Source organism: Monodelphis domestica, chromosome 4, assembly GCF_027887165.1.
Source record: "Monodelphis domestica isolate mMonDom1 chromosome 4, mMonDom1.pri, whole genome shotgun sequence".
Taxonomy (NCBI): domain Eukaryota; kingdom Metazoa; phylum Chordata; class Mammalia; order Didelphimorphia; family Didelphidae; genus Monodelphis; species Monodelphis domestica.
Genome location: NC_077230.1, coordinates 406,517,691 through 406,539,224, shown reverse-complemented (window position 1 = coordinate 406,539,224; position 21,534 = coordinate 406,517,691). Strand labels below are relative to the sequence as shown.

Here is a 21,534-nt window from a genome sequence, read left to right as displayed (position 1 = left end):
TACTTTTTTTACTTTATTATATTATGTATATAATATAATAATATAATATTACTATATTATTTTACTTTAATATTCTTTTCATAGATGAAGAAATTAATATCAGAGAAATATAATATTGGGTAAAGCTTGAGGGAAGGGGGAAAGAATAAGCATTTATTAAGCACTTACCATATGCCAGACTTTGTGTTAAGTGCTTTACAAATATCTCATTTGATTCTCACAACAACCTTGAGAGGTTGGTGCTATTATGATCCCCATTTTAGAGATGAGAACACTGAGGCACACAAAGGTTAAATGACTTGCCCAAGGTCTATAATTATGAAGTAAAAACTCAGATCTTCCTGGCTTCAGGACCAGATCTCTATCCAATGCACCACTTAGCTTACATGGATAAAGTACAGAGTCTTGTTTCAAAGTCTAGTTCTGGATCCAAATTGTAGTTCCTGTGGGACTTCAGCAAAGTGACTTCACTTCTTTATCCCTCATTTCCCCATTCATAAGATGAGTGAATTAGACCACCTGTTTAAGCAATTATGGGACATGATGCCACCTTAAGAAAAATATGTTTTTCTGGTGGCCATCACCAACATAAAAAAATTCCATTGCTGCCCACAGGTCTATATGCCAAAGCTCCCAGTATAGGCATTTGGAATGGTCACAACTGTGGCTTGATGGTGGTTCACATGGAAAAGAAGTGAATATCTTGGAGTGGATGAATTTCCTTTCCCAAATCCCCAACAGGGTAGCTACTGTGTCCTGCTGAGTCTCAGAAAGGGGCTATTTGTCACTGACAGAGGCAGGAACTTGCTGAACTCCATGAGTGATGAACATTTCTCACTCTGCCCACACACCATTAATCTAGTGGCAAACTCCAGCCTGGGGGAAGATGGGAATTGGATGGACATTTTCCCAGTTACTTTTATCACTGCAGCTCATTCAAATGTCTGTATGTATCACATATCCCTACTTGCCTTCTGGAAGAAGGTCAAAATGATCACATAAACCGAGGGCTTCTAGGAGAAATAATAATCTGGTGTTTCTTTTGAAGGACCTAACTGAGAAATTAGATGGGTGACTCACCTTGGTCAGGGTTTTTGGAGGTGAAGGGATGTTGCAAATACCATAACCTCCAGCATTTGGACAGAAAATTCACTTCTCTTTGGTTGCATAGAGAGATTGAGCCAATTAGAAGAATGCAATACAAATATATTTATTAGGTGTTTACTATGTGCAGAGAACTCTTCTAGGTACAGAAAATGCTACTACCAACATCCCCATATTAGTTTGATTTTACTTTGTATGTCCTTTCTGTTTACTCAAATGTGTTCATTTCATTTCCCTTCTTAGTTGTTAAGCTCTGAGGGCAGGGACTTCTGTTGTTTGTCTTTAAATTTTTTGTGCTTTAGATAGTACCTAGAACTTAGTAGGTAATTTGAAATTCTTTGAATTGAATTAGTAAATATTTTAAGTTTAGCTTACAGAATCATTGGATGTCATCGTTAAAATAGGCTATTTAATTTAACCTTGTATGCAAATAGGAATTCTCTTGTTAAGAATCTTCTACAATAAAAAAATGGTTCCAGGTCAAGGAGTTATAGGGTAGCAGAGCATTAATGTGAGTGCAGGTATCCATAACAAATGTTGTTGTTCATCCTTCACTTTCAAAGAGGACCAGTGACACCATGGGTTAGTGTCTTGACTTGTGTCTGGGTTGGATTTAAATGAGGTAGAATTGCACAAAGTCATCAGTCTCACTCTCTTAGAAAGGCATAGAAGTTTAAAGGCAAGAAAAAAAGACAGGAATAACTGGCAATGATGAGGGATGCTGTGGATGGATGTCTTGGCATCTTTAGTGTGTGACTGAGCTCTCCATGCTCTGTAAATGCCTGCTTTAGCCAACTTCATGGCCATTGGAACAATTTTTTCTCATCTGCTTGTTATACTGGGGGAAGTCCTAATTAGATACCTCCTTCAATGGGGTTTAAAGCCTATTGGTTACCTTCAACCTGGTTTAGCCCATCCGCTGAGCAGTTTCACCAGGATGTGGCCACTGAGTTAGCACCAGCTTCTCATAGCCATGCATGAAAATTGGGTAAGAGGTGGTCACCAAAGGTGACAAGTTGTCCTAAACATCCTGTAGACCTCAATACATGTATAACAGTGTCTTATGTGCTAAAAGAGATGAGGGATGCAGAAAATGTATGAAACCATTCATCTCACATAATTTTTTTAAAACTCTCACTTTCTGTTTCAGTATCAAATATAAGATGGAAGAATGGCAAGGGCCAGGCAATTAGGATTAAGTGACTTGCCCAGGATCACACAGGTAGGAAGTATATGAGGCTAGATTTGAACCCATGTCCCCCAGAATCCAGGCCTGCTGCTCTATCTGATGTGCTACCTGGCTGCCTCTAACAACACATAATTTTAATGGGGATAGGGAAAGAGTAATAAGTGAAAAGGTATTTATTAAGTAAATATTTTCTTTTTACTTATTTATTATTAATAATATTTATTTATAGTTTATCTATTTAATGTTTGTTTATTATTTATTATGTAAAAACAATACTAAATCCTGGGGATAAAATATATAAAAGCCCTGTCCTTCAGAAATTTATATTTTAATGGAGATGACAACACATATTAGGGGAGTGGTTTGAAAAATGGTAAATGGGAGCATTTCCAGGAACAATGTTACCTTTGTCTTGATTATGCTATCAGGACTGAGAGAAGTAGGGAGGGATAGGAAGACAGAGAAAGAGAAAGAGACACAGAGCAAGAACCAGAGAGAAAGGATGCACTCACAGATAACACAGGACATAAAAAGTGTTCATTTGGGTGGATGGGGCAGAACGGTGGTAGGAGAGCTTGATGGGACTTTAACTGCTCTTTGTGTCTTTTCTCAGAAGAAGGGACTGCTAATGAGCCACTGATCAGTTTGAAGGAGCACAAGAGCAAGGTGACCAACATTCCCTGTGGGGTTGATGAGGCTCTATGCCAAGGCAGAGGACCTGTCTCAAAGGATTTGAGGAAGCAGCTATTTGACAAGTCCTGACATTGGACTTCCCCATTTTCTGCCTTTATATAAGACTAAATTTTATCTCTGGTTGGCTTTATTTTTGGCTTGCTATCCCTAAGATGGAAGCAGAAACCAGACCAGGGAATTATACTTCCCTTTTCCTCAGACTTTTTTCCTCTCTTTCTTCTTTAGTATTGCAATTTTCTGTAGACCTGGCTGATGGAGGCTGACTGCAATATGGCTGCACCTGTCCTGTATGCTTATAGGATATCAGTTACCTCTATTAGACCTTAATGGTGAATCAAGGATCTGTTTTGATTTTAATTTATACTCAAATGTATATACACATAGGATTTGAATGTTTTAAATTTAATTTTTCTCTTTCCTCTTGTTTTTGGGAGAATTGATTCATATTTCTTATAACTTAGCCATGGATCCTGTGTCAATGCTTTTTGTAATTACCCTAAAAGTCCAAAGTCTGATATCTGTTAAAATGATTTTAGGAAAAGATAATAGTCAGTAGCCTGGACCAGGAAAGCAAATCTTCTGGAGAAGATGCTGGAGGGATGCTGGCAGAAGTCAAACACTACACCAGGAGGTTTGGAGTGAACTTTTGGATATAATGAACTGAACTGAGGGATGGGGGTGAGTCAAGCCCTCCATTTATCCTGATTGTAAACACTCATAATGAAGGGGAGTGCCCCCAATCAGCTTTCTGTCAATACTCCTATCAGTCATTTTTTTTCTCTCTCCTTCCCTTTTATTCCAAAAAAAGTCGTAACTGCCTCCATGAATTATACATTTTTTTTCTTTCTATACCCCCAGTGGGAAAATCCTAAATGCACAGACAGCATATGTCAAATGATTTATTGGGGAAACCTATGTGCTAATCTCCTAGAGAACCAAGAGTGGAGAGACTTAACATGCTGATCTCCCAAAAAATCAGAGTGAGGGGTGGGGGATTGTGTGAAGTAATTGTTTAGGGAGCTTAGATCATGCATAGTCTGGTGGTAGGACAGAGGAGTCACAAAGTCACATTCCTGCCAGAAAGCAGGACTCCTGAGTTCCCTATCAGGTTTGGCAAAGCCAGCATGATGTGGCCGTGGAGGTAGAGCTGGGAGGGTTTTTAAATGAGTGGGGGAAACTGAGTCACTCTCCGGACTTCTGTACCTATCGTACTGGTGTTTTTCTCTCAGAGCTATTCCCTATTTTATCAGATGATCTCTGGTGAGCCATAAAGGTTTTACTCTAACACTCTCTACCTCTATCAATCTCACATTCTTTACTAATAAATGCTTATAAATCTGGCAATATAGCCTCCAGATCAATTTTTATTTATAACAAGACCTCAGAATCAGGCAAGATGAATCTAGGACTGCCACTTATGCCCTCTAAGGTAAGAATTCAGACTGTTCATCTTTAAAATGAAGCTTTTGGACTAGATGATCTTTAGGGTCCCTTTTATTTTTATTAGTAGCTAGAGGGCAGCATGGAAGGAGTGCTGACCCTAGAGTCAGGAAGTCCTGAGTTCAGATCTGAGTTCAGATCAAACACTAATTGGGTGGCTCTGGACAAGTGACTTCACCCTGCTTGCCTCAGTTTCCTAATCTGTAAAATGAGCTGGAGAAGGAAATGGCAAACTGCTCCAATATCTTTGCTAAGAAAACTCCAAACTGAGTCATGAAGAGTCAGACATAACTGGTTTTCCTCAGTTTCCTCATCTGTAAAAATGAGCTGGAGAAGGAAATGGCAAACTGCTCCAATCTTTGCTAAGAAAACCCCAAATGGAGTCATGAAGAATCAGACATAGCTGCTTTGCCTCAGTTTCCTCATCTGTAAAATGAGCTGGAGAAGGAAATGGCAGACTACTCCAGTATCTTTATTTACCAAGAAAACCCTAAGTGATGTCAGGACCTATAATTTCATTGGTAGGAAAAGTTCATAGATGTGGAAACCCCTCTACTAATTGTATATCACTATGTTCACTACAACTTGTAGTTTTACAGGGCTGCCTTGAGCACTGAGACGTTAAGGGATTTTCCCAAAATTGCACAACCAATATGTATCCAAGTGGAACTTGAACATTTAATTCTTATTCTGAGGTTGGCTATCTCCTAAGCTACACTGTTCGTGGGGAAATGATACACTCCTGTAAACCTGACCAGCCACTTCTACTTTCACCCCTTTCCTATAGCCTCCCATTGCATTATTCCACCTAATATTATATTCACCCATTAATCATGTTAGGAGATATGTAATAAGAAGATTGGATGAGCCATAAAAGCAACTGATGGAGTCCAAAGGCAGATCGAAGCATGCCATTCTTTGCTTTATAACTTTCATGAATTTTTTCTCTAGTGTAAGCAATACATCTTTTATTTCACAACATGGAAATATGTATTATATGGTCATATATGTACAATCTACATAATATTACTTGCCTTCTTAGGGAGAGGGAAGAAAAAAGGATGGGGCATAGATTTTTGGACACAGCTAATATGAGAATTAATTTCAATTGGATGAGCATATTATAATTTATTATAAACTTATAACAAATTATTTGCATTGAATTATTATTATTTTATATTATATATAGTCAGATTACATGTACACACACATACATAAGATTGGGTGAGTATGGTAGGAATAAATTATCAACATTTTTTTAAATTTAAAGTTGAGGTCACACTTGGCCACAAGAGCCTTTGTGGGTTTCTGAATGCTAGCTTCAGTAATGCCTAGCCAGGTGAGAACTGAAAAGTAAAGCCCTTTAAGCAAAAAGGTCAGTCCCCTGCACTCACAGGATTGTCAAAAATGTCCTGGAATTTCCCACATTAATTTGTATGTAATATGATCAACCACTTTCAGAGCAAAGGGCATGAAGGATAAGAGAGTGAGAGCAGGAAAGGACCTTGAAGGCCATCTAGTGTGACCTCATCATTTACAGATTAGAAAACTGAGGTGCTATGTTAAGTATTTTGCCAAAGGTCTCTTAGGGAATAGATTTTTGAGTTAGGATTTGACATCAGGTCACTGACTACGAGTTAAGCTTCTTTATAAGTGAACACAGAGTAAATGCATGCTCTTCACTTTGAAGAGAATTTGGGGAGGATTTGGGGTGTCAGTGAAGTGAGGCTTGCCCAACTAGAAGCATATCTGGATTGAGTTGGCACCAGGTTGACACTTTTCTCAGTCTTCCCTTTGGTGGAATCAACAGCAGTCTTGTAATTAGTCCCATGTTTGATGCCGTTGCAAAAGCAAAAATCAGTGCCACTCCCAAAGATCCAATGATGTGAGTTTAAAAGTCAAAGAAAATGACAAGAAGATTGGAGAAAGAAAATGGAACTAGAACAGGGGAGAAAACTGGGGATTGTCCCAGCTCAAGTAAATGAGGAAGGAAAAACCATCAATCCTCATATTCTCCAACACCTCTCCTCTGTGCCATGGGGGTAGAGATCCACTAAAATGACTTACACTAAAACATCAGAGACCCCAACTGGAGATCCTAAAAGAGCACAGGCTATCTGGAGAAGAGGGGCATGAAGGGAAATATTGTGTCTATGAAATACCACAAAGGAGCATGTGAAAATTGTTGGGCTCTGATGCACACACACAAAGTCTGCTTTGAGATATCTAAGTGTGCTGGTGCCAAATTCAGAGGAACTAACACAATGCCAGATGAACATATTCAACCTCAGCTTATGTATGACTATGATGGTAGAAGCAATTGGTTCCAACTCAGAAAAAAATGTAGAAGAATTTGCCAAAGTTGATCTGGCTAAACATACTATGAAAACTCAGAAGCTATAGAAAGAATTAGCCTCTGAAAAATAAATTCCCTAAATTGTCAGTGGATAGAAGATCCAAACTCTTAGATGGAAAGAGATCATAGCAATACAAATGAAGATGAAATTAAGTATGCAGATGGCATTGATGTGCCTGGATACAATCTTGACTTAAAAAAAAAAAAGGATTACAATCTGGAATCTCAGGATTTGAGAAGACATTACTAAATACTTGGGAAAATTTAGCTCCTAATTCTGCCTACTAAAATCCAAAAACAAGAGCAACCTGAAAGAATATCTATGCCAATGCAAGAATGAATCCTGATGAAGCAGGAGACAATTTCATTGGATATACTAGAGATACAATTAAAATGGCACAAACACAGTTGTTGGCCTGGAGGTTTATGACAAAGGGTCTGAAGTGCATCTCCAAGCAGATCCAAGAAAACTAGACTTCTTGTACAAATCATTTAAAATTGAGAAAGAATACTTCAAAGAATAGAAAGTATCTTAGAGAAGTATGGAGGTCAAGAACACCTGGAAGCACTCCCCTCTGAGATGCTGTTAGCTCAAACAGAAACTGCGGAATATTCAAGATATGATGGTTATTGTTCAATTGTTTTTCAGTCATATATGACTCTTTGTAACCCACTTTGCCACTTGTTGGCAAAGAGTAAATTGCCATTTCCTTCTCCAGCTCATTTACAGTTGAGGAAACTGAGGCAAACATGGTTAAAAGATTTGCCCAAGGTCACCCCACTAGGAAGTGTCTGTGGCCAGATTTGAACTCAGGAAGATGATTCTTGCAAACTTTCAGGCCCATTACTCTATCCACAGCACTACCTACCTGCCCTTCAAGGCATGAAATTATCATCAAATGATGAGAGTGAGCTATTACCTGTTCTTATATGAGGATGACGTCAAGATCAACAACAGACTTCTATTGGAAAGAAGGTCAGTGGAAGTACAAGTGCTGTCACTCTTTTGTCAAATTTTCCTACTATGCTGGAGAAACTGGAAAAGAAATTGTTAATGCAGATGAATATATATTTCATGATGCCAAGAGCAAATGAGGAGACTGAAAATTCTGATTGAACTTTACCAAGAGAAAAAAAAAGAGGAGAAGGAAGAAGAGAAGATGAAGATGTTCTTCTTCAGAGGAGGAGAAATACAAAAAAGAGCAGTTCAGACAGTGAGAGTGAAGAAAAAAACCATGAAAAAGTGGAAAAGGCATTAAATGCTAAGGATATCCACCTCCATATAAAGAAGATCACTCATCTAGGTGAGAAGAAGAGGCCATATAATAGCATTCATGAGCCCCAACAGCCTATGGAAGATAATATGGAGGCATAAAAAAGGAAAAACCAGAGGCCAGATGATTCCATGGTTTCTTTCCTTGGACAGATTTGGAAGGATATGCAGGACAGCCAGCTTGTGTGTGTGTGTGTGTGCGTATGTAAATATATATATATATAATCATCTTATTAGACAGAGATGAAAAAGTTCTCACTTATATTTCTATCTTAATACATTTCTGTGACCCTTTCAAAAAAAAAAGAAAATTTGGGAAATAATATTTGGATTTTTCTTCCTGCTTTCTAAAGTATTATTTTACTTAATTCAATTCAACAAGAATCTACTATGTGCAAGAATCCACCCCCATTTTGGATCACTCTTTAAATTGGCATTCACACTCACACTTTGGGTTCCCCAGTGGCTAGGTCCCCCTCCACAGTTTTAGATTGGAATATTGGGGTAATAAAGGACTTTGCTGGATGATCACAAAATATTCACAGTTTCCCTCGTTAGGGCTTAGTGCACAAACTAGTCTGAAGATCTTCCTTATAAAAACTTATAATTTTTTACTTATATATATTAAAGATTTAAGGATATATAAAAGGGTTCCTTAACACTAAAGAATCTAAATCATTCCAAAAAACCCAATTTTGCCTCAAAACCAAGTCTTTGAATCTCAGGAATTCACCCAAGCTACACTACAGCTCCTTAATTCTTACTAGAAATCCCAAACTATGCCAAACTAACTAAATCCTTAATTGTCTATTAATTCAAGTTATCTCTAGAGTTATATTTCTAGTGAGCAAAACGGCTGATCTCAATACAGCTGAGTATGACTCTGGAGGTTTTCCAAAGAGTCAGAGGAGAACATGGTCTTCTGGTCTTTCTCCTCTCATTGCAGCAGGTCTAACAAGTTCTTCTGTGGAAAATGGAAGACGCTCAAGTTGGTCTAAGAGTTCCCTTTCTTTCCTAACACCAGCAGAGCTAGATCCAGAGAGCAAAAGCTGAGTTGGCCAGTCTCTTCAGAAGTCAGAGACCAACTGCTCCCAGAACTCTGCCTGCCCTCCTCCTTCAGTTCCAAGCTCATGCATAGAAAGAACTCTTTCTTGCCTCAACCACTCTCCAGTTTCTGGGACAACCTTGCAAAATTCCTTGTCTTATCAAACCTTATCAATACATTTCTAATTTCCAGCTCTCCCTCCTAAGTGCCAACCTGGGTATTTCCTAATAACAATCAGCCAGACTTCAATTAGTTTGTGAACAAAGTTATGGACTAAGGAGGTATAGGGAAAATAGTGACTATAAAACATCACCTAAATCTGGAGTGTACCCACTCAGAAGTACAGGTATCCTTCTATATCTTGGGGGTGGCACCTCTTTAACCTGGAAAATCTGTGTAAAAGTTTTGACCTTCCCTTTGTACCCGAGAAGTATAAATTTTTTTCTTTTTCAAATTTTATGGGGTGTTTCCAATATCTTATAAAATTGGGGTTAAGTATTTGGCATAGTGTATCAGTGTATCTGAAAGATAATATTATGATATTGTTGCATTTCTAGTCTTTGTGTGTCATCTGCTGGTTTTTGCATATTTTTCACAAACTCTAACTTTTTACCTATTTTTAACTTCCAAAAAGAAATTGTGTATATTTACTTTATTAAAAATAAAATATTTTTATATTCTGCATTACATGTATTTTATGCATTTCTGAGTTTCTAAACTTCTGTCTCATCTTCTGATCTTTTGCATGCCATCTGTGGCTTCCAAAAAACTCCCCCAAAATTTCCATTTAATTTCTTATGCCAACTCATGAGATACTGAAACTATGATGCAGACAGGATACCGGTACACATAAAGTCCAGGAGAAAAGTGATCTTAGATTTCAGGTACAATGAGAGTGAGGTAGATAAGTAGAGAATATGTATGATTAAAAAGGTAAACTCACAACTCTAAATCACTGGGAGTCCTTTCTTGAGCCCAAAGCTGACATTGTTTTATATTTTCAAGGATCATGCTCCATAAAGCTCCCTTCTCCATCAGGTAGCCATATTTCTGAATCCTTCTATGTTCATGTTTGTCCTTACAGATTTATTCTAGATATGTCTCTCTTTGCTTCCAGATGGATGTTTTGTTTTTTAATGGTCCAGGCTCTCTAAAAACATAACTAGTATGGGAAGGGAGGAAGAAGGGGAAAAACATTCTGTTTCCTCTTTCCACCCCACCAAGAATAATTCCCTCTGAAGGAACTGGTCTCAGCTCCCTTGGGGTCCTTGGTAAGACTGGATTATCACTTGAATGAGCTTACTGATTGCCTGATTGTTATCAATATCATTTGAATGTTACCTAGGCCAGAAGGTGTCTCTCTCTGATTCTGACAACCAATTAAAAGGTGTTTCCTATATGGCTTCATCTGCCTTCATCCAAAAATTGAAGCACTTTAATCTTCTTGAATTAATTAAAGACTTATTCACACTTAATGTATATTTCTGACTAATTTATTCTGGGCCTATTGTGATTATTTTTGCTGGGGATGCAACCTCATTCTTATACTTTTCCACCTCCTTCCCAGTTAAACATTTACTGTCCTCTGAAAATAAAATGGAATGCTTTTGGCAAAATCCTTAGTCCTAAATTCTATATAGCTCTCTAGTGATTTGCAAAGGGTAAACACTGTGTCTTTTGAATGCTTCCTCTGGTGCCTGGTAGGTTCAAAAAATAAAGAAGGAGGGAAGGAAGGAAGGAAGGAAGGAAGGAAGGAAGGAAGGAAGGAAGGAAGGAAGGAAGGAAGGAAGGAAGGAAGGAAGGAAGGAAGGAAGGAAGGAAGGAAGGAAGGAAGGAAGGAAGGAAGGAAGGAAGGAAGGAAGGAAGGAAGGAAGGAAGGAAGGAAGGAAGGAAGGAAGGAAGGAAGGAAGGAAGGAAGGAAGGAAGGAAGGAAGGAAGGAAGGAAGGAAGGAGAGAAGGAAGGAAGGAAGAAGGGAAGGAAGGAGGGAAGGAAGGAAAGAGAGAAGGAAGGAAGGAAGGAAAGAGAGAAGGAAGGAAGGAAGGAAGGAAAGAGAGAAGGAAGGAAGGAAGGAAGGAAAGAGAGAAGGAAGGAAGGAAGGAAAGAGAGAAGGAAGGAAGGAAGGAAAGAGAGAAGGAAGGAAGGAAGGAAAGAGAGAAGGAAGGAAGGAAAGAGAGAAGGAAGGAAGGAAAGAGAGAAGGAAGGAAGGAAAGAGAGAAGGAAGGAAGGAAAGAGAGAAGGAAGGAGAAGGAAGGAAGGAAGGAAGGAAGGAAGGAAGGAAGGAAGGAAGGAAGGAAGGAAGGAAGGAAGGAAGGAAGGAAGGAAGGAAGGAAGGAAGGAAGGAAGGAAGGAAGGAAGGAAGGAAGGAAGGAAGGAAGGAAAATGAATGGGAAAGAGGGAGGGAAGAAGTAAGAGCAGTAGGGAGGGAGAGATGAGAGGGAGGTTAGGAAGGGAGGAAAGAAGGATAAAAAGCAGATATTAAGTGTTTGCTATACACCAGGCCCTGTGCTAAGAGCTTTACAAATATCTTATTTGATCCACACAGAAACACTTTGAAGCAGGTGTTATTATTCTCTCCATTTTACAGTTGAAGAGGCTAAGGCAAATATAGGTTGTTGTTGTTGGGTTTTTTTTTTCCAGAGTCATAGATCTAATTGTGACTAAGACTGGACACAAACCAGATCTTACTGATTCTAGACCCAGGGATCTATTCACTGCAACACCTCTAGAGAGCCAATCCCACTGAATAATGAAGTACATGAAGGAAGAATAATGTGAAATCTGTTTGGAAAGATGAATTGTTGCTAAATCATGAAGGGCTTTGAATATAAAATAGACTTCGGTATGTTATTCCATAGACAACTGGGATCCACTGAATATTCCTGAATAGGTTAATAATAGGGTTATAATTATGCTTTAGGGATATCTCTCTGGCATCTCTATGGAGGAAGGAAGGAAGATGGGAAAGATGGGAAGATCAATTAGGAGGTTCCTGCATTACTCTATGTCTGAACTAGGGTGGTGACCCTGTGCGTGAAGAAAAGGAAACAGGCCAACAATTTTGTGAAGATAAAATCAACAAGACTTCAGGAGATGGGGTATAGGAAAAAGTGGGGAATTACCTAAATATCCATTCTGAGTTCAGTTTTGTTATATCTGATAAGCTTGAGCAAAGGTCCCTAGGAAATCACCTACACTATGTTAGGGAAGAGAACCCCCAAAATTCAGTAGTAGAAGCCAGATGTGAAAGCTATGCCATAGGCCCATTGATTTCTCCAGAGGCTTTTTTTTTTATTGAGAGTACTCACAAAGTAAAAAGAAATCAATAGCTGCTGATGGAACAAATGTACTTGTTAAGCTATGATAGGTTCAAAATCCTAAGAGAAAGTCGAAAATGACTAAGATTACACTAGACTAGAATAAGGGAAATGGCACAATATATTAACAAAAGAGCTCAGTTTGACAAGACAAAGAGCTACTCAATTACCAGTATTTCATCACTGAGGTTTTGAGATATAAAAAAAAAAATGTTTTGTTTCAGGAGTTACTCTTTGCAGGTTTTTTTTTTTTAACAATTGGATCTGTATCGACCCATTTCTTTCTTTTTACCAAAAAGCATCACTGGTTCCCCAAAGTTGCTTTAGAAATATAGCCTGAGTTTAATAGTAACTTCTCACAGCTGAAAAGCTCTCCTTTCTTTCCTCTGGTCCTCAGAACCCCTAGCTTCCTTCAAAACACAACTTAGAAAGTATCTCTTACACAATGTGTTTTTCATTTCTTTGAATGGTATTGCTTTCCTTGTTGAAACCTCTTGTATTATTTCTGTATGGAAGGATGAGGTTCCCTTGGTCATTCCATCCTTTTAAAATTAATTATCATAAATAAGACTGAATTGATTGTGTCAACCAGAACTGAACATGAATAGGACCTATACACCTCCTTGAATTACTCAAAGTCATCATATGAGACACTTGACCATACCCGAAAGAATTTATAGAAAAGGAAGGCAATATATCAGAACTAGATAGAGATTCGGAGGTTAAAAGTTGAGAGGAAGAAGCAGGGGCATACAGAATTGAGCCAAGAACCAGCAGTCCTGGTACAACCAGCATAAAGGAAAAAGGAAAATAGACTGAGTCGTGGCAAAGAAAGTATATGGTGAGTAGAGCCATTTATTCTGCAAGTATCTCAGAACAGAAGACTTGGGATGATACCAGCACATGTTCACATAATCAAAAATTGAGGGAAGTCCTAAGGAAACATTTATTGTTTCCCCAATTTCCCATCCCAGTGCATCTTCAATCCCAGGTCCTCTAATATAATCTGCCTCTAGTTAACTAGAATTAGATATGAATATAAATTTAGACATAGAACCCAACCTCTGCCTATATGATGAGAATCTTCCTAACTGGGGGCTCAGAGCAATGTGATTAAGCTCCATACACATTCATCTGTATACATGCTATTCTCCTCTCTCACAATAGAAAGGATTACAGTGGAAGTCATTTTAGATTCAGTGTTAGGGAACCTCAATTTAAATGCTCCACTAGTTCTCCTAGTTATTACCTGTATGATCTTGTGCAGATCTCTTCACTTCACTTTATGAAGTCTTAGTGGTTTGCAACAAGAGAGTTATACCTGATGACAAAGTCTCCTCTATCTCAAAATTCATGATCTTATGAGCCTTTGCATTCCCACAGGCTAGCACCATAGAGAAAGCACTTTAAAAATATTTATTAAATTGAATTCAATAGCCAGAACACTTTCTAAAGTGTAGGTCTGATCATGTCAGACCAACACTCCCACCAACCCCCAGTGAACTCTTTTAACTCCTTACTAAATCCAAAATCAAATATAAATTTGTTTTGCATTTCAAGCACCTCATAATGTGACTCTTTCTAATCCTCTTATATTTTGTTCCTCTTCACACACTCTATTCTCCAGATAGAGTCACTTGATGTTCTTCAAACATGACATTCCATTTCCTACTTCCACGTCATTGTGCTCATTGTCATCCATGCCTGGAAATGTCCTCACTCCTCAGGCTTGCCTTAGTTTCCCTGGATTCATTGCAGACATCTCAATTTTTTACCTTCCTCAGGATGTCTTTCCCAGTCCTCCTAGCTGTAAGTGCTTTCCTCTCTCAGATTATCTGCTATCAGTCCTCTCTATATGTAGATATAAAGACTGTCCTTGGCTTTCCTTGTGTCCCAAGTGTTCAGTACTATGCCAATCACACAGTATGTGCTTACTGATTGACTGATTGAACAAGCCTAACACGCACCTGATATGCATCATCTACTGAGGTTCCACCCAGCGATGGAAAGCCCACCAGCTAAAGCTCATCTAAAACAGACTCTCATTCTTTATTTAAAGCACATACAGTTGACTCCATAAAAAATAAACTGAAAAGTCAAAAGGTAATTTGAAATCTAATTGCTGGCTGTTTTGGTTTGGTATTAGAGATGCTCCACTTGGTAAATGTCAAGCATCTGGGAACTCGCCCTGATCTTCTGGGCAAAGTTTATTGGAGCTGCCCTGGCAGCAAATGAAGGGCAAGTGGAAGCCAGGAAGGCCATTCCTTGGAAATCTGCAGTCTTAAAAAGGGAAAGGAAGTGAAGAATCAAGGTTGGATGGGGGAAAATATCCAAAATATCCAAATCACTCACTCAAAGCCACTGAACTATAGCCAAGGGGCTAACAAAATTAGAGATGGGTTTGGTTTCAAACCCAAAAGGGTTCACAAATGGCTTTGCACACACTGACTCCAAGGAACCAGCAAGCATACCTATAGCTAGAGCATAGCAAATGTTTACTATGTGCTCATTGACTGATTATTTGATTGACTGTTTGACTGGAAATTCTTCTCTCTGGAGACTTTTGTATTTGGCTGGCAGACTAATGCATAAACTCATACAATCATAGATGGAAGTTATTCACAGCACCTTCTGTCCCTGCTGACCTATTCTCCCAATGGTAAGTTTCTCTCAGAATCGCCATTTGGAAGAAGGTCCCAGGGCTAGTCATCCTTCACTTCTTCTGATTTTATCACGATGCAATAACTGCCTTCTTAGCCTGAAAGTTTCCCAGTTGCTCATAGCTTCCTTATTCTGAAAATCCCTCTGCCTCTGTTGGCCCCTTTCTGATATTGGTCAGCTCCTTCTTGAACCTCCATTTTGAGGAAGGACCCAAACCAATCATACCAAATCCTTATTATAGGTCTACTTCTGATTCTTAGAACTTTTCCACAATACCAATAATAGCTAACATTTATAAAATGCTCACTATGTGCCAAGTACCATGCTGAGTGCTTCACCCGTGCCATTTCATTTTCTCCTTACAATAACCCTGTGAGATATTGCTATCATTATCCCCATTATACAATTGAGGGGACTGAGAAAGAGATCAAAAGTGACTCATCCAGAATTGCACAGATAGTGTCTTTGGCCAGATTTGGATTCAAATCTTCCTGACTCTGGACCCAGTTCTCCATCCATTTTGCCACCAAGCTGTCCTCTCCACCTTAGGCTAAAAAAAAAGCATTTAGGAAAACTTCTTGGTCATATGAGTTATCCCAAAGTGGAAGGTGCTCCTTCAGGAGGTAGTCAAGTCCCCTTTCAAAGGTCTTCAAGCAAAGACTGGAAGATAACGTACCCCCCTGTGGCTTAGAAGAGATGGTTTTTATGGTGGTTTTCCAAGACTACATGGCAACTCGGGTCCCTTCCCTCTAATACATTCTGCTCATGATTCTGTAACCTGAATCCAGAACACAAGTCCCATTTATTCAGAAGCTTCCACCCTTTTGGGAGCACTAATAAGCTTCAGGTAGTAGCTCCGTTTTCATCCAATGGAACTGTCTTTACTGCTGTTATCACATCAGACCCCAGGCTTCCACTTCAGTGTCTTCTGTTTGTTTATTTTAGGAAATGGTGCTCACCATAAGGCTAGGGCTGCCATTGCCCATTCGGATCACTTCATGCCCCTCGGTGCATTTAAGATCATAGCAGGTCCATCAGGTGGCAGCCCAAAGAGTGGCCAGGGTTGTTGGCCCCCAGGACTTTGATCTGTCCTCTCTGGTGCCAGCTTTCATTTCAGAACCAGGTGGCACTGCCAAGTCAACATCCCACCTGATACCAGGAGTCAAGCTGTCCAAGACTCACTCCCCATTCAAGCAGGATCTCTCCACCAGCAGAGATGCTCTCTGAATATGAAACAGAGGCTAAGCCATCTGCTTGGAAGTCAAGTTTATAGAACGCAGCTCCCTACAACCCCATCATTACCATCTCTTCACACAGTCATTGACCCATTATCCACAACAATTTTTGTCTGGTTTATTTATAATGATATATAAAATGGGGACAATGACTTACCCAGAGCAACTTTTTTCTGTATTATTTATAATGATATATAAAATGGGGACAATGACTTACCCACAGCAACTTTTTTCTGTATTATTTATAATGATATATAAAATGGGGACAATGACTTACCCAGAGCAACTTTTTTCTGTATTATTTATAATGATATATAAAATGGGGACAATGACTTACCCAGAGCAACTTTTTTCTGTATTATTTATAATGATATATAAAATGGGGACAATGACTTACCCAGAGCAACTTTTTCTGTATTATTTATAATGATATATAAAATAGGGACAATGACTTACCCACAGCAATTTTTTTCTGTAGTATTTATAATGATATATAAAATGGGGACAATGACTTACCCAGAGCAACTTTTTTCTGTATTATTTATAATGATATATAAAATGGGGACAATGACTTACCCACAGCAACTTTTTTCTGTATTATTTATAATGATATATAAAATGGGGACAATGACTTACCCAGAGCAACTTTTTTCTGTATTATTTATAATGATATATAAAATGGGGACAATGACTTACCCACAGCAACTTTTTTCTGTATTATTTATAATGATATATAAAATAGGGACAATGACTTACCCACAGCAATTTTTTCTGTAGTATTTATAATGATATATAAAATGGGGACAATGACTTACCCACAGCAACTTTTTTCTGTATTATTTATAATGATATATAAAATGGGGACAATGACTTACCCACAGCAACTTTTTTCTGTATTATTTATAATGATATATAAAATGGGGACAATGACTTACCCAGAGCAACTTTTTTCTGTATTATTTATAATGATATATAAAATGGGGACAATGACTTACCCACAGCAACTTTTTTCTGTATTATTTATAATGATATATAAAATGGGGACAATGACTTACCCACAGCAACTTTTTTCTGTATTATTTATAATGATATATAAAATGGGGACAATGACTTACCCAGAGCAACTTTTTTCTGTATTATTTATAATGATATATAAAATGGGGACAATGACTTACCCAGAGCAACTTTTTTCTGTATCATTTATAATGATATATAAAATGGGGACAATGACTTACCCAGAGCAACTTTTTTCTGTATCATTTATAATGATATATAAAATGGGGACAATGACTTACCCACAGCAACTTTTTTCTGTATTATTTATAATGATATATAAAATGGGGACAATGACTTACCCACAGCAATTTTTTTCTGTATTATTTATAATGATATATAAAATGGGGACAATGACTTACCCACAGCAATTTTTTTCTGTTTTATTTATAATTATCCTCACAAAAACCCCATTTTATAGATTAGGAGACTGAGGGAGACAAAAACTAAATGATTTGCACAGGTTCCCCTAGCAAGTAAGCTGGATTCAAACTCGGATCCCTCTGTCTCCAAGTTTAAATAAATTTTAGTTCTTTTTATAGTTCCTAATAATAATATCTGTAGTTCTTACTCACAAATTATTATGAGAACATTTAAACAAACCTATAGAAGTGAACTTTTATTATTATAATGATATTTATTGTAATTTTTGCCTGTACTTGCAAAAGTGCATCATGGGATCTTTAAAGTTTTGGATAGCAAAATCCTCAAACAGCACAATATGGAAGGCCATCTTTCTGGGTATCTCTGAGTCTCCCTGTGTGTGTGGTATCATGCATTGACCTAACAAACATTTATGAAGAGTTTGTTATGTGCTCAGGATAGGTGTTGAATTCCCAAAGAAAAACTAAATAATCCCTGCCTTCCAGGAGCTTACATTCTGCTCTAGAGAACCAACATAGATACACAACAATAAATACAAAAAAAAGATACAAAGATGGGAGGCAGTTGGCTAGCTCAGTGGATTGAGAGCCAGGTCTGGAGACAGGAGGTAGCACTGTCTAGGTAGCACAGAGGATAGAACTTCAAGGTTAGTCAGGAGGTCCTGGGTTCAAATCTGACCTCAGAAACTTCCCAGCTGTGTGACTCTGGGCAAGTCACTTGACTCCCATTGCCTAGCCCTGACTGCTCTTCTGCCCTGGAACCAACATACAGTATTAATTACAAGATGGAAGTTAGGGTGTTGTTTTTTTTTTTAAGAAACAAAGAAAATGCAAAATCAACAGAGAGTAGAAGAGCAGGCACTAGATAAAACATGTCTGTGTGTGTGTATCTCACTGTGACTTTTTTCCTAGCCTTTCCCTTCATAACTGTCTCCCTTGACTGCTACTTCATTTTCTTTTCTTCCCTGATTACACCTATCTCTCTGCTTTAATTGACAGTTACAGAAAAACATAAAAAGCAATTTAATTTTTCTTTTATTTTTTGAATAGTTTGATGATTTCTGTTCTTTGTCTTAAAAGCAGATAAATGCCGCTCCTCTCATCTAAAAAAGAAAACAATGTTAAATGAAGGTTCTTTAAAAAGAATCCACTTGGTTCTCAGTTCATTCTTTTTTTCCAAATTCTCACCTTCCATCTTGGAATCAATACTGTGTTGGCTCCAAGGCAGAAGAGCAGTCAGGGCTAGGCAATGGGGGTCAAGTGACTTGCCTAGAGTCACACAGCTGGGAAGTGTCTGAGGTCAAATTTGAACCCAGGACCTCCTGACACCAGGCCTAGTGTTCTATCCACTAGTTGCTCCATCTCAGTTGATTTTCCAATACCACTCCCAGACCACCTCCCCCCAAACCCCTACTTCCACCACAAATGAATTATCCTCAATAGAACAAACCTCCCAAAATAGCCCCATTGTTGCATCCAACACACCTGAGGCTAAACACCAACCCCAAAGAGGCCAGTATAAATTGGGTTTATTTGCCCTTCGCTCCATCCCAGAATGCCAGAGCTGAGAAGCTCTAGCCAGCCAGATGGCAGGGAGGATGGGCCTCCCTTTCCAGCATGCTCCTTCCCAGGGCTCTGCTGCCAGCCCCACCTGAGCCTCAGCCCCCTCCAGCCCCTCCCCAGTGAGAAGAGTTCAGGCAAATACCCTGCAGACCTTGCCACGAGCACCAAGAGGCTACTGGCTGGAACCCGGCTGCGTGAAGAGCTACACAAGGACCCATCCCTGCTCTGCTAATTACATAGCACAGATAGCATTGATGAACACATTAGTAAATAAGCCAGAAATTAACATACAGGCAGCCACTGCTGGGGGAAAGGATGGCCGTGTGCTAGGGACCCAGATGAGTCGGGAAGGCCGAGTTTTCCTGAAGCATTCATTCATTCATTCATTCATTCATTCCTTCATTCACTCATTCGTTCATTTGTTCATTCATCTATTCATTCATTCATCTATTCATCTGTTCATTCATTCATTCACTCATTCATTCATTCATTCATTCATTCACTCATTCATTCATTCGTTCATTCATTCGTTCATTCACTCATTCATTCACTCATTCATTCATTCGTTCATTCACTCATTCATTCATTCGTTCATTCATTCGTTCATTCATTCATCTATTCATTCATTTATTCGTTCTTCAATAGCAAGTGTTCACTGAGCATCTTGGATGGATCCACCCTGAGCTAGACAATGCAGGGGGTGGGGGAGGGGGATGATGACCCAGTTAGTCAAGAGACATTTATAAGGTGATTAGTATGTGCTGAGCATCATGCTAATCATGCTAAGCCCCAGGAAAGATAAAAGATGCTCCCTGTCCTAGAAGAATTCACAATCCAGGGGGCAGCTGGATGGTTCAGTGGATGGAGAGCCAGGCCTAGAGACAGGAGGTCCTAAGTTCAAATCTGGCCTCAGACACTTCCTAGCTATGTGACCCTGGGCAAGTCACTTGACCCCCATTGCTCAGCCTTTATCACTCTTCTGAGTTGAAACCAATACACAGTGTTGATTCTAAGACAGAAGGTAAGGGTTTAAAAAAAGAAGTCACAATCCAATGGGGAAACAAGAAACAAATAACTATCTACAAATGAGCTGTACATTGGATAAATAGGAAATAACAGAGGGAAGGGGATTTGGTTATTTTTAATTGTTACTTTTTGTCTTAGGAATAAATCTCAAGGCAGAAGGGCCAGGGCTAGGTCAATGGGGTTAAGTGACTTGCCCAGGGTCACCCAGCTAAGTGTCTAAGGTCATATTTGAACCCAGGACCCCCTGACTCCAACCTTGAAGCTCTATCCTCTGTGCTACCTAGCTGCCCTTCAGGGATGGTGATTCCATTAGGGGATTCTATAAAGATTTCCTATAAAAGATAGAATTTGAACTAGGCATTGTAGGAAGCCAGAAAGCAGAGCTGAGGAAGAATGTTGGAATCAGAATTAGTAGGAAAGATGCTAAACTGGAGAGGCCATGCCATGTAATGCTCCACTGAAGAAACTGGATAAGTATAGCCTGTCCACTCCACTCCAATATCTTGGTCAAGAAAATCCCAAAAAAGGTTTGGATAGACTATGAGCTCCCTGAGGCCAGGAATGTTTGGTCTTTGTATCTCCAGCTCCTCGCACGGAACCTGGAATATCGTAAGAGCTTAAAAATGCTTTTTTTAGTTCCAGTTTAAATCAGGTGACTGCTAGGATGACCTCCAACCAAGAGGTTGAAATATTTGACAACCATGGTGGGGAGATAATGTGTGTGTGTGTTGAGAGAGAGACAGACAGAGAGAGACAGAGAGAAAGAGAGAGACTGAGACAGAGACAGACAGACAGACAGACAGACAGACAGAGACAAAGACAGAGAGAGAGACATAGACAAACAGACAGAGGCAGAGAGAGAAAGAGAGGGAGAGATACAGAGAGACAAACAGACAGAGAGACAAACAGACAGATACATAAAGAAACAGACAGATAGAGGCAGAGGGAGACAGAGACCGAGCAGAGCAGAGACACAGAGATGGAGACAGAGAGATACAAAGAAAGAGAGACCAAGAGAGAGACAGAATCAGAAGGAGAAAGAGACAGACAGAGATAGGCAGACATAGGGACAGAGATACAGAGAGAAACAGACACAGAGACAGAGATACAGAGTCAGAGAGAGACAGCAGAGACAGAAAAAGACAGAGAGACAGAGAGACAGCAAAAGAGAGAGACAGAGACAGAGGGAGACAGACAC

The 21,534-nt window shown here is 39.1% G+C and overlaps 1 pseudogene; it reads left to right on the top strand.

Annotated features, from left to right (window-relative positions):
- The first annotated feature begins 4,382 nt into the window (after positions 1–4,382).
- Positions 4,383–19,542, top strand: LOC100616867 (pre-mRNA-splicing factor SLU7-like; annotated as a pseudogene).
- Positions 19,543–21,534: the final 1,992 nt, after the last annotated feature.